General features: G+C 39.2%; 1 protein-coding gene across 2 annotated transcripts in view; it reads left to right on the top strand.

Moving 5' to 3' along the window:
• CA10 (carbonic anhydrase 10) overlaps nt 1-12451 on the top strand; it is a 206605-nt gene that overhangs the window by 66309 nt on the left and 127845 nt on the right. The window lies entirely within an intron of this gene.

Genomic DNA, 12451 nt, shown 5'->3' with positions numbered 1-12451 from the left:
AATTTGGTTTGCAAGACTGATGTTCACTTTCCTTTGGACAGGTCATACTGAAAAAACCTCTTAATAGTAGGCACCTGTAATGAATTTGTATATGGCAATTTTAGTGGGTTTTATGATACTGACTTTGATAGCTTTGTGTTAGAAGTTTAAACAGAAGTAAGAATGCTAAATGGAGCTAATCTGTACTTCTAAGCCTTCTGGATATTACTTCTACTAGAAATGTATAAATAATAAAAATAAATCACATTGCCAGATACCTTAAACACACAAGGCTCTTACAGAAAAATAAATATTGTGGCCATGAATAAGAGTCTGTGTTCTCTTTTTCCCTGAGAGCACAAACTGAAATCATGTCAACTAACATCAAATGTATTCAGGTCAGTTAATACAATTTGTTTTCAAAATTTGCGCTTTATTTTTTGCTTGTGTTAAAACCAGACTGGTTCACTAATGGAAGGTACTGGTCAGTTTATGGGACCAGTTTGTTCTGAACAGCCCTTTGGCAGGAAACTGTAGGCTTATTCAGCTAATTCAAATTAAACCTAAAATATCAAGTGGAAACATACGTCAGAATAATTTTTTTCCTAATAAAATAAGGAATTACCATGAACTAGGTCAGTTAGTTCTGTTTCCAGGATTATTCTGTGCATTAATTTCTAAAAGTATTAGCCTGTGACACAGAGGTGAATTGAAATGTATATTTTCAGTGGTTATGAAGCTACAGATTTTGCCTCTGCATCTGAGCAATTTTTTTTTAATTACCTTGTGTATTTGATATTCATAATAAATTTCAGAGTTGATTTAGAAGCTTGGGTCCATAAGGTAATTCTTGAATTCTGCAGTCTTTTCAAAGTGCATAGTTACAAATTTTCTAATCAATCTTGATGTAACCATTTAACACTTTTCTTCCTAAAACCTGCCTTTTCATAAGGCAGGTGTGATTTTATTCCTCTACTGCTAGAAAGATCTTCAAATTCTGTATCCACAACTTAAGATGTATTTCTGGGTGAAGGTCACAAATAATTAAGCCTCCAAGGCACTATCTTATATTGAATCTTGGCAGCCAAAAAGGCAACATTCATTATCTTTTACACATCTCCCTTGGAAGCAATTGATGCTCATTCCATCTGAGTTGTTACAGTCTCTGGCAGGAATGGGCTGTCAGGAGTGCTCCAGAGCTATGGCCCTTCTGTGACACACTGGAGAGCAGTTTCTGCTCTTTCTGCTTCCAAGAGATTTGAGGATTCTGCATCCTGACATAGCTACTCTGACCAGCATCCCCTTGCACTGCTGGAGGATGTTTGGTGCTACTGAGATGTTCTTAGAGGTGGAGCAGTTACTTTGCAACTCAAAAGGTGCTCATGCACTGCTGCATTTCTCATATAAACAGTGTGCTGTGTACTGGCACTTTTCACAAGCTTAGGTAAGTCCTTACAAGCCACAGAAAGAAAATTTCACATGGTTATTGCTTTTCAAACTCAGGACCCCTGCCAGCACTGGTCAGATAAGCAGCATTTTTTGTTATGCCATGTGATTGACACTGAGCCATGCAGACACCCACCGGTTAGAGAAACAGTTGGATAAGGAGCACTCTGAAAAGATCACTGCTGTGCTAAACAGCTTTTCAGTCAGAGTTTGTGGAGTTGCTAGTTGGAAATAACAAAGGGTTCTGCTTGCAGTGCTGTTTCAGCTAACCTTGAGCACACTTGACTTTCACAGCTCAGTTACTCCTGTGTCACAGTGTTTTTGTGCACTATGGGCAACAGAGCAGCACAGTCCCAAACTCTGTCTTACATCCAAGAGGGAGTATCCACTCCTTTTCCATTCCCTGCATCCATTCCTGCTGCTGCACTCAGAGCAGAGTTGATCTTGTCCCTCGGTTGCTGCTGTGAGTTGTGCTGTTCTGGCCCTTTGGCTCGCATGTACAGCCTCCTTGAGCTGTGTTCAAGACATCCCCTGAGTAGCCTGTCCTGGGAGTCTGCTCTCTGCCCTGAAGCTCAGCCCTGCTTTAGGACACAGCCCCCACCATTGTCCAGGTCTGGCTCCTTGGTGTCACCCCTGACCTGTTCTCCCCCATCCACCCTATGAGCCATATCCAAGGAGACTGCAGACCCTGCACTCATGGGAAGCACAAAGCAGATCCTGCCCACTTCAGAGCCTTGGCACAACACACAAATCATTTAAGAGCACATGATCTGTCCTCTCTTAGCTAATTTTTGGTGGAATAGTTAAGGCAATACCTTGGAATGGTTTAACTCAGCGCTTCTTACTTAATAAAAGAACTCGAAAAGGCCTTTTCTTAAATTCAAGCATGAAAAATAGAAAATCATTGACGTCCTGGTCTTACCTACTACAATTTGTTGGCACTCAAGATCTAATCCTTGTAATAGAGTAAAGGTAGATGGAGACATGTACACTTTTACCTGTATTTTACCTGCAGAGAGTGAGTTTTAAATCTAGACAGAAAAAGGATGTGAGAGTAGAGATCAAAATCTCTAATCTGTACTACGTTGAACATGAATTTCAGCTCTACATTCTGAATCCTGTTGTTGAAATTTGTAGGTGATCATTTTTTCCAAAGGGTGTGGGATGGCAGTGGGTCAGTCACACCCTCCTCACCTCACACTTCCCTGCCTGCACTGTCTCATCACATCCAAACCTCTCCGCCCTTTCTCCACTCCCAAACAATGCCTAAAGTATTATTTGCTTCCTTCCCCACCCCCACTCTAGTTTTTTTGGAATTGGAGAAATTTTGGAAGGGTTTAGTTGGTTTGTTTTCAGACAAAACCAGTCTGAGAACCTTGCCATTTCTCCTGTGCAGTGGTATAGCTGCAGAACATTCCTTTGTGTTCAACTGCCAAGACAGAAATGTCAAAGTAGATGAAAACACACTTGCTACTATCATTTAATACACATTTAGGTGAGTATTTAAGAATCTTCACAGCCTTGTGAAAACAAATATATTTTCAGAATGTTTCCTCACTGACAGCAAAACTCAGCATCTGCTGTATCTCTGTCCAAAAGCAGCCTCAGCAAGATCAGCAAGTTTGTTTGGAAGTTCAGATTCACAGCACAGTTCAAAACTGAATGCATTAATGGACCTAAAGTTTTGAAATGTGACCTTGTCAATAAAAAAAAATCAGTATATTTGTATATCAGTATATAAAAGCAGTATATTTGACTATCACAAAAAGCAATTAATCCAATGGTATACGATTTTCTAATGTTGGAAAGTTCATAAAGGATTAAAAGCAGAAAACTTACTTTAATAGTATGGAAAACATGAGTAAGCATGTAGTATTTGCCTTCCATTCTCTAGAAAAGCCAAGAGGGTCATGAATAGACCCACCTGAACAGCTCTAACAAGCAGGTTTGGAACTTAAAGAGTAGGTTTACATGTAATGTTAGATGTCTTCCCATCCATGTATCACATTTTAGCTATTTGGTGAAGGTTTAATTATGATTAATTTCATTTGTTCTCTAGGTTGCAGGGGATTTACAGATAGCAGTGCAGTTTCTTTCCTATTTAAGAAGTTCTTCGGTATTTATGTTGTTGATAAATTATGTTTCTGGACTAGTCAGCACATTGACAGACTTTTTAGATTATGTAAGTGGCCCATTTTTTCAAGACAAAGTGCATCCTTTCCTATCTTCCCTTATTTTTACCTGATTTCCGAGAATTCAGACAATTCATTCAGTCTTTCTGAAAACTAGGTAAATAATGATCAGCCTTACACCTATCATAGTAGTGACCACCTGACATTCAGCTGATTGATGATGCAGGAACTTCTTGGGTAAGAAACAGTTCTATGTGCTATGCAGTGTATTAGTCCAGAATACAGAATTCAGAAAATGTGGCATGAAACAAGAAATACCCTTGCACTCAGCTATCCCATTACATCACAGTGAGTAACTCCTGCGCAAAGAGTTTGTCAGATGCTTCAGAGACCTGCAAGATACCAATGTTGCTCAAGAGGAAGAGAGAGCAGAAGTGAGACTTCCCTAGAGGCTCCTTACTGAAACTCCCATAAAAACAGGTTTATCCCAAGTGAGAGGGACCACAAAGTGCTTCTGCCTGTTGCACACACAGAAATGCAGAAAAGTATTTCAAATGAATCTCTGGGTACAAGAGATCTGGATTCTCCATGAACATGGAAGTTTTCCTAGATAAGGATTTCACTGGCTGCTGTGCTCAGCAGCCTGTCTGCTGGGGCTGAGTGCCACTTGCTGTGTGTCCAATAGGTGGTCAGGGAAACAGGGACTAGATTCTGTCCCAAAAGAAATATGAGACTTTGAGAGTCTTCACCACAAAAAGGAAAATGAATCATTCAGTGAAGGATCAATCACTGCCCAGCAATTACCTGAATAATTTGATGTAGTCTCTGAGGGGAAGCCAAGGTTTCTTTCCATTCCAAAGTATTTTGTAGTTCTGACTCTGTTTAGAGTTGTGGCTTGGCAGTACCAGGTTGGCCTTCTAAGAGATCAGGATTGCCCAGACAACATTTTTTCCAGCCTGTGAGTAATTTTATCAAGTCAGCTATGCTCACTTCTGGCCTTTCCAAGAATAATCAAAGTTACAGTGTTTTGGTAATCTCACTGCAGAAACAGCATTCCCAGGCAGAGCCAGAGCCCTATGGGATGGGGTCAGAGAAATCTGATTTCTCCAGAAAACACCAGAGCAGAGAACATCACTGTCTTGAATAGTCATTACAGATACAAACTGCAGCACTCAGTGCTGAACTCTGTGCTGGCTCCCCACTTGTCTTTGCAAGTCAGCAGAGGCTGGACATTTCTGCCTCCTGCCTGTCATTACCTGCAGGAGCCTTGTGGGAAACCAAAATAGTGCAGAGCTACAAGTAATTCTCAAGGGGTTGCTATCACACACAAAAATGCCTTTGAGAATGGGACTTGTTAACCTCTCCTGAGTGCTCCATACACCTGCCTTCTCCAAACTGAATCTCCTAATGCCCTGCAGTTCCAGAGTGAGATGCTCAGTAAACCCATTCTAATAAAGGATGCACCAGCCGGCATGCACTGGATTTGGCAATAAATAGTTAAATCCCAACTTAATATCTGAAAGTTATGTTTATTTTAGTAACAGTATACTGTAAGGCATGGGGATACCTAGAAAAAGCACATTCGATAGTATAAATATGCTGTCTTTTGTTATTTTTTTTGTTCATACTTTAACTTATATTTTTCAGCAGAAGGATCGATAGTAACCCAAATAAATTAAAATAAAGCTGAATCTACAGAATAGAGCTCAAGGTATCTGCTGGATAAGCAGTCTTTTCCCTTAAAACAATAAGTTTCGAATTACTTTTCTCTGAACAACTTTTTCTATTCAATTTCATCTATTTGAGGCTTTCTTCACCTTTCTTCTGGATCCTCTTTAAAGTCTTACATCTCACTCATCCTGTCTCAGAACAGTTACTCATTTTAACAGCACAGCCTTAATCCCCAGTTCTACAGCATGAGCCACAAAAAAACCCAAAGATGAAGAACATGAAGAGGAAAGATTAGAGATCACAGGATAGTTCAAAATCTGGGTTTCCTGCATTTTAATGCAAAGTCCCATTTCAAGTCCAGAACGACCATGACAGCTTTTTTTTGCATTTCAGCTTTTTCCCTTTCAGTCCACGCTTCAACTCCAGGGTGAACTCTCCCTGCTTTCCACCCCCCAAATTACAATGAGTGCCAGGCAAATGCTCTCAGTTGTGTCTGTGCCTGGTTTGAGGGAAATCTGTTGAACTCTGTCAGTGATTGATGGCTGACCAGACGTGGTTAGAAATTACCAGCTGAGTGGCAGTAATTCATGGCAGCTCATTAGTCATACCCACAGCCTAGGCACTGGCAGGCAGAGGAAGTGGGCCCAATGTCCCACTCAAAGGCAGGCAGGGCACAGATCCAGCCCATAGGGACTGGGGATGGAAAAGAGGGGTAGGATGCTGCTGTCCTCCCCTTTCTCATTTTTAGTTCATTTGCCAAGAAGGATTTCCCTTACCCAAGACTGACACTTGAATGAACAATCTGTGCCAGCTCCGCTAAACATCCCAGTTGCTTTTTAACCTTTAAACCAAACTGTTCTTTAATCTGTTTTCATTTCCAATTTTTTTTTTTTTTTTGCCATAGTTGTGCTAGCTCTTTCACCAACAGGACCTTCACTCATATTACAAAAAAGTATTTTTTGGGGGAAAAACCCATTTCCCCCAAAACTATAGTATCTTTTTGACTAGAATGAGAGCGAAACACATTATCTTCTCAGAAATTTAGTAACCCTGACCCTAGAAGGGTTACCTGCTTAGTTTTGGACCTGGATATACCTCTCCCTCTAGGTGCCCATTTCTACTCCTGGCACATGAATAATGAAAAGAGAAAAGTCAATATGAGAAGCATCTCTAAATACCTCTACAGGCAGCTGACCTATATTTTTCAGAAGCATTAGTGTTTGATTGTATAGTTCTAGTATGTGTGAACTCACCAGAGGGTGGCAGAGAAAAACGTAATTACATACTGTTGTATAACTACTCTTTACCCCTAGCTTGACATAATTTATAGAAGTGAATTAGTCTGTTTTAATCACTGTAACGAAAGGAGTGGTACTGTGTTCTACACTTATATTCTAAATTTGTAAAAAAAAAAAAAGCAAAAGCTTTGCAGGGCCAGAGGTCACTAATTTTGACTGCTAAATACTTTTTCCCAGGTAATTTAACTCTTAATTTAAGAAAATGTCTAATTAGGAACAAATAAGCAGCTATAATTTAAAAGGTAAATTCAAGAGGGTATTGCATGATGTCTTTATTAAAGGCATAGCAGAAAATAGCCACTTTTTAAAAGACAGTATCATACCAGAATCTCAAAACCTCATTTTCCCCTTCCTGTTTTTTGTTATCTCTCATTTAACAAGTGCAGTGGTTCAACATTTCTTGTCACTGAGAATCCTTCATACAGAGGGAAGATGACATTTGAATGGATCAGTATGGAATTAGCAGTATAGAATATGATGCTGCTGGAGTTCTTAAAAATTTTAATTTTTTATATGTTTCAAGATTTATTGCTAAAATTTTTAAGTTTTTTTACTATCTCTTGAATAATGGCAATGCTGTCTTACTCTGGAGGATTTATTTCAGCTGTCAACGCTTTGCTGCTAAAAAGAAAACAGAACACTTTCAGTTCTCAAATTTGAAGCCATTGTGATAGTGTCTAATGTTACAGCAGTCTGGAGATTTCTGTGACCAATTACTGAGATGAATGTCGTTCTATACTCTGTCATTTCTTTGGTGTCCCTGATTTATCTCTCAAAGCTTTTATGACTTTACCTTTGGCTTTTATGTAGAGGCAGAGCAGGTCATGTGGTTATCCAGAGGAATTGGTATGATAATTTTTTTCAAGCTGCGTAGGTGGAAATAATTAATGGATTGCTTTATTGATGTACACAGATTACTGATTCTCTCTGTGGTTCCAATTTCCAGCCTCAATAAAGTAGCTTGAGATTTTATCTGAGGTACCAGTAATTACACAGGGCAAGAATAATCACTGCACAAATACAATCTTTTATGGTGTTTTACGCCATTGCCAGGGCCAGTGGTAAGGCTTAAAAATATAAACAAAGATGTGCTGATGGATAAGTTGACACTTTTCATTTAAATTCCTGAACTCTGGAGAAACTTACATTCAGAGAATCTGTGCTCTTGGAAGTTGAGCAGATTTCAAAGAGGAATTTACAGGCTTGGTGCAGTAAAACAGAAATAACCTGACTGTCCTGCCTAGACTTCACCTTGTGTCATTGACAGGGATCATAGCAGATACCTTGGGAAAAACAAGCATCTATAAAAATAAACACCATAAAAATTGGATCACATTTGCCACTTTTTGTCTCTCCAAGACTGGTGCAGATTTTAAGCAAGGATTTTGGCAGTTCACATCACTGTGGTATTCATCCTAGAGTTCTGTCTGACCTGAATGAATTTGTTAATTTTATCTGTTTATACTAAAAGTCACTTTTCTGGTGCTTGATTCTGAGACAGTTTCTCAGATTCATTCCTCATGAAAGAGCTCATAAAAGATGTGTGGGAACATCCCTTGACACCATTTTGTGAGCAGTAAGGAAAAGAATTCATACAGTTTTACTGACACATAATGCTTCCTGCACTGCTCTTACAACCTGATCACCAGCTGGTCGAACACACTCAGCCAGTGTCCTTGCTTCTCATACTCTTAAAAAAGTTATTAGTGGCTTTTAAGACCCTTGGAAATTGTTCTTTGATATCTTCTTCTGGCATGTCTTATTTTAGTTTCTTATTCAACTGGTCAGAGTTTATCACCTTTTCCATTTTTCTTATTTGGACAGCATTTTTTGAAAATGCTCCCTTACTTCCAGCCACCCTATTTATTTCCTGTATTTGAAATTTTCTGGCTTCTGTCCCCTGTTTAAACAAAGGCTCAAAACAACCCAGAGCACCTTCATTCTGGTGGCAATTAAATAAGATTCTTCATTTCTATTTGGTTCTTCACTGGCTTACACAAAAAACAACAACACAAGGCTTTTCATTCCTAAAGAGACGTGACTTCATTGTAGTGGGATATCTATTACACAATCATCAAATCACTAAGGTTGGAAAAGACCTCTGAGATTATAGAACCCTTAACCCAACACCCCAGACCCACAACTAAACCATGACCAAACACCAAACCAAGCACCAAACCTACAAATTTTTTGGATGCAAAAAGTGTTGTTTCTATAGTTGCTGCTAAAGCAGAGTCCTTGCCTCCAGTCATTTCATACTGGATACTTGTCCACAGCCCTTCCAGGACCCAAATCTTTTGAGTCCAGCATGACTTTTTATTGCAGTTAGGCAATTCATATGTCATACACAGTACACACCTTTCCCAGTTCCTATCCTGGGAAAACTGTTGGCTCCTCTCAGCACAAATGCAAATTGTTCCCTGCAGGCTATACCATTCTGCTTATCTGCAAGTTTGCTGTCTCTATGGAAGGACATCCTTCTGGGACACCTTTCATTGCTTTCCTCTAGAGAGGGGAGGCTCATGTTTATTTCAGCAAATCCTTGGTACTCATCACCAGAATAGCTCTCAATTCTTCCATTATTTTTCTAGCTGCTTTTGTTTCACTCCTGTTTTGCATGGGTTTAGTAAAAGCATTAGAATCCCTCATCCTTTTGTGTCATGCTGATGCTGAAGCATCTTCATCTATCTCAATATAAATTGTTCCCAGTAAATTGAAAAGAGAGCAGCTGCAATAAGATACAAATTAAATAAAGAAGTCAGAGATTCCTGCACAGGTATAAAATGTAAGTAATCCACCTCACCATATAACACACACACACACACACACAAAAATCTGTTGTCCATAGTGTGCCAGCATACACAGCATATAAACTCTTGAATTTTCTGTTAGGAGAAGATTGAAGGCATTGATCAGACACAAACTTATGATCTGATATCTGTGTAATATGTTTGCAACAACTCAGCTCCCAAGCAGTGCAAGTTTAGGGGGATTTATAGAGGAAGAGATGACACGATCACTATATTCAGGTTTTGGGTACAATAACCAGAAGCTGGAGCACCTTGTTAAATGATATTTAGAGCTGGTATTTGGCCTGTGTGCAAACTAGAGAGTCACAGTAGCTCCTGTACATTACAGGAATTGTCTAAATGCTTCAGAGGTCTACACACAAAAAAGCAGCAAATTCCACACATGAGTAGATTTTTATGGAAATAGAATATAATTATGGGAAAGGAGATACTGTTTCATTAATGACTTAAGCCCAAGTAGAACCTTGTCTGCTAGTTAAGCTGGAATAAAAAATGATGACTATTTGTATATGTTCTCCTACATTCATACACCTGATTTCTTCAGACTAAACAGTTAATTCAGTACCTATGTTTAATTTAAGCCTTGGCTTCCTACATGAACATTCTTAGATTTTTCTGTTACAGTTCTGAATACTTGTAGATCACTTTGGGCATCTAAGCAGCAGCACTAATTAATTAAATGTAATCAGACATTAATATTGCTTTAGCAGCCCCATCCTCTAGTCAACTTAGGTGTGCAGTCCTAAGTTAGTCATCTTAATTAACCTTGGGCTGAAGCACAGGTAGAATCACTCTGATCCGTGGGGTGAGTGCAGCTGTGGGGAACTTTTCTCTTTGTGTGCTCAGAAATAGCAACAGGACTAAAGAGGTCCTGGAGCTCCTGTCTTGGGTGTTTAGAGAGGAATTGAAGATTTCAGCTCAGACTCACATGTCTGCTGACAGCTGTGACCTTTGCAGGGCAATGCCACAACTCTGCAGCTCCCTCCCCTCAAGTTCCAGGCTGTTGTGACAGGCACTGCAGAGAATGCAGGGTTTCCTGTCACAAACAGGAAATAACATTATAAAACAACCCCTGCTAGCAGCCCTTTTCCAGTGCAGCTTTTCTGGGTCAATCCCACTTGCATCATAAACTGTTTTGCTATCAGCTTGAAGATAGTGACATGATGTGTTTGGTTTGCTGTTTTATTGCACTTACGATTGTCTAAGTTTTTTATTTTTAAAAAAAAACTTGCTAAATACTTGTTTTTTACCAATTCCAGGAATATTTCTGGCCAGAATGTTTAGGCTTTTTTTAAGTAATACTAGATACTATTGAAGCAACAGATTTCCCATGCAATATTCCCACCCGCCTTGATTCTACAGCTCTACAGTTTCATTAATTCCCTTTTTTAAAATACGACCAATAACACAACAAGGGAAACCAGGCTCTCGCAATTAACCTAAACTTTTATTTTAGGCCTCTGTAATTTTCTGTCTTACAAAAGCTGAAGTGACCTGCTATGGTATCTCTCTTCAGAAAAAGCCCAACTAGTTGTGAGATGGCTTGGTTTTAATTGCATTACACTTGTTCTATTCAATTTCAGAGCATTAGCACTATTGTTTAGTATATTCTGCGAGCTCCTCTAAGCTTCTAAGTCCACAGTGGAAGTGGGAATTGACTGGGAGGGTAAATAGAGCCAAAAAACCTTTTAAGACCATACTGCCTATTTATTTTTCAAAGCTTCACTTATTTTAGGGGCCTTCCATCTGACCTTCTTTGGAGTGGCACACAGGGTTTGTTACTCAAATAAAAGACTACTGACATAATTTGATATGGGCATCTGCAATTCCACCTATTTTTGGTGCTATTCCCTGATCATTGCTTTCCCATGGCTCTGAAGCATTCCACCATTATCCCTCCTCTGAGATTTTCATGCAGTATATCCTAAGAGGAGTTGCTGATTTGATTGTCTGTTTCAGGTGTTAAAAAAAACTAAGTCACTAGCAAATTTAAGGGATTAGTAGCACATAGTCACATAAAATTTGTATGCAAGGCAGCTTTAAGCTCTGCTGGCAGCACCATGTCAATTATGGCTGTTAGAGTTCACCTGTATGTGTAGCACCTGTGGCTGCACAGACACACTGGCACTAAGAATAAAAAAGTTTCAACTGAAAATTGAGTTTTCACATATTTTGTAATAAGAGTTAACATTTGTAGATGACAACACCTGAACTACTGGAGCAGGCAACAGCTGCAAAACACTTTCCATCACTCCTGCAGAAACACAACGAAGTTTCGCTGTGCAAGCAGCAACCTAAGAATTCCCCAGAAGGTTTATCTAATTTTGTGGAAAAAGTGACATGAAATATAGGTTAACCTAACCAAAGTTTTATACCTACATACACTCAAACTCTGAAGGCAAAAAAAAGCTGAGTTGTATAAAACATAAGGAAAATATCAAGATCACCATAATCCTAGGGCTGCATTATTCAGAAGATATTTTCCACCTTTCTCCCCTCCAAGGAATATCCTCTCAATGTGTTAAACCCAATGTAAATATGAGGTTCCAGTCCAGCCAAAATTCTTTGTTGCTCCCCCTAGAGTAGCCAAAAATTGCAATCAGGAGCAAATATTCACACTACAGACTCCTGCATCCAACTAACCAGAACAACAAAAAAAGCTTTTTATAGCCCAAGTGTGTTGTTTTCAGCTCCACCCACCAGGCAAAGCACTTGTGTTCCTGCCCCAGGGCCCCAGTCTTCCCCAGTCTGGGTTTGGAGGCTTTGTCACACATGGTTCATGCATCAGAAGAATGCTTGAGGCTTAAAGGCTATTAAAGCTTTTAACAACATGTTAAAAGAAAAAAATCAAGCCAAAAATATCTTACAAGAAGATTGCAAAATTTTCAGTTGCTACACAAAACTACAGAACAATTGACAAGGTCAAAGTTGCAGACACAAATCTAAATATGTCCTTTGTATATCTTGTAATTGCACTCCACTCATTTACAGAAAAGTTTTCAGTAGCCAAAGAGAGGTCCAGGTTGATCTTTTCTGTAAATTGCAGATGAGATGCAATGCGACCCTCAGCTGCAGTTCTCTGATATGCAGCAGTATGTAGTTATATCACACTTTT

The sequence above is a fragment of the Agelaius phoeniceus genome, chromosome 19 (assembly GCF_051311805.1).
Source record: "Agelaius phoeniceus isolate bAgePho1 chromosome 19, bAgePho1.hap1, whole genome shotgun sequence".
Classification (NCBI taxonomy): Eukaryota; Metazoa; Chordata; class Aves; order Passeriformes; family Icteridae; genus Agelaius; species Agelaius phoeniceus.
Note: the sequence above shows the minus strand (reverse complement) of the source record. Positions and strands in the feature narration are given on the sequence as shown.